The sequence below is a fragment of the Apteryx mantelli genome, chromosome Z (genome assembly GCF_036417845.1).
Source record: "Apteryx mantelli isolate bAptMan1 chromosome Z, bAptMan1.hap1, whole genome shotgun sequence".
In the NCBI taxonomy this organism is placed as follows: domain Eukaryota; kingdom Metazoa; phylum Chordata; class Aves; order Apterygiformes; family Apterygidae; genus Apteryx; species Apteryx mantelli.
The window spans coordinates 51,167,025-51,169,166 of NC_090020.1; positions in this window are offsets into that span (position 1 = coordinate 51,167,025).

Here is a 2,142-nt window from a genome sequence, read left to right on the forward strand (position 1 = left end):
GCGAGCGGCACAACAATGACGCAATAGGATTTTCCTGACACATCAGGTCCTGCTGGTCTCTGCTCTTTTCCTGATGTCGCACTGAGCTCTGCACTTCCTTCAAGATTAACAAGACACGTGAAATCTGTGTTAAAACAGGATCTGAGAGGTCACGTTCTAGGTAAAGGCGGCTGGGGTCTGGGCTGCAGAGAGAACAGGTGCTGGGGGCTCCCGGTCCCAGCAGCCCCAGGCACTGGAGGGCTCTCTCAGTACTCTTCCTTCAGCTTCATTGCGGTGCTTCAGGCAGCAGCACTGACGGGTTGCAGTCCTTTCAGATGCTCAGCTTTTTTTATGATGCTGCCTCAGTTATCCCTCACACCAGCCAGCTGCCACGAGGGTGCTGAACAAGGCTGTGCCAAAGGCTTGCCCAGCAAAGTCTTCCCAGCCCACTGCCACCACTTAGCAGCCAAGCCACAGACAGAGGGGGACACCACAAAAACATCAAGCTCCCATCAAGCCATTCCCCAGCCACATTCCCCTGACAATGGTGGGCTTCTCTCTGAAACGTAAGCTTCTTGGTTTATTACTTAAATAAAGGGGGTAAATCTAGATAAATTATCTTGAAAATAAAGCCTTGCATTTCTCTCCCTGCCAACCACCAGGAAGCAATAAAAAGTTATCATCTTGCAGCTGTTCATGTGCACCAGCCACTGTTGAGCATTGATGGTCTGGACTCAGGAGGACTGTTGCCTGGAGGACAACAGACTACTCTCCTGCAGGCAGGATAGTAAATTAAAATTCTGCAACAGCTGCGTTTTAAATGAACCCAAAATCAGACTATCTGAGGACATATTCAAGTTGATTGACATCTGGATTGACCAAATTTTCAAGGATGCTCTCTGGCCTCTTCCATTTCCATTTTCCTTCCAAGTGAGACACCCAGGAACACCTAGACATGTCCCCCTGCATAGTCACCTGCTGCTTAGAAAATTTAGCATCCAGAGAACACACCCCAAACAGTTTCCCCTTAAATCACTCTGCAGGTGCTTCAATAATCTTTCTTTAAGGACCAGTAAAGAAACTTGCAGAAAGGGAAGTGGTATTTTATATCTTGTTATTAGATGTTTTGGGTTTCTTTTTTTCAGAAGTTCAGTCAGACTGGCCACAAAATCATGGTGGTGTTGTGCTATCAATAGAGCCTGAGGCCGGAAGGTTTTATAACACAACCTCAGGACCAGCTGATGTCAGCTGGAGTCATCAACGTTTGGTATACGACAGGAGTGGACCCTCTCTAGGATTTCAACATGGAGAAGAAAAAACTGTTTTCATGCTTTAAAAACTTTTAAATATTCATATATTTTGCAAATTCCTTGCATATTCTGTGCTTATTTATTACTGTTCCTCCTCCAGAATCTATTACAGCAGTGTTACCTGGATACCTGTCTGGGAAGTACATGTCCTATGGTAACCATGTAAAATAAACATCCGGCTCTGTCATCTAATAGAAGATATTTATCAGCAGTTGTTAGGCTACTGCCTACTTAACCACACAATGGACATAATTACTTTAGCATTTGCCTGCACCCTCTTTGGAGCATACATCAAACAGCACCTCGTTCTGGTTTGTACAGAGGTCTTGATTTTGTCAACCTCTGCACTGCAGAACTGAGACTTGTATCTGTTCCCAAGTATGATTTCGGGAAGAAGACTCTTTGGAAATGCCTGGATGAGTGAGTGCTCACCAAGATGAGTATGACCAGCAGACATGAACCCTAGCTTTAGCCAGAATACAAAACCTCTGAAAAATTGAATATATTTTTGATAGAAAAATAGAACCAAAGGAATTAAAATCAATGTTAAGCATTATTTAAAGCCCAAACTGGCAGAATGGATACATGCAAACCTTGTGCCTTCTGCTTTGTTCCTACTTTTCTCAGTTAAAAGATTAGCACAAGTTTCAGAATATATTTATAGGATGCACTAGCATCAGACCAATCTACAAACACTTAACACAACAAGATCCCTTTTATGAAGATTTTTCAGCCTAATCTACTTGGGTAACACAGGCAAGAACACATTTGAAAGTAAGGATTAGTTTTAGCTTTGATCTCCCAACTCAAATGGCAAACTACGAAAGACAGTCGGATTTGCAAATAACTTTTC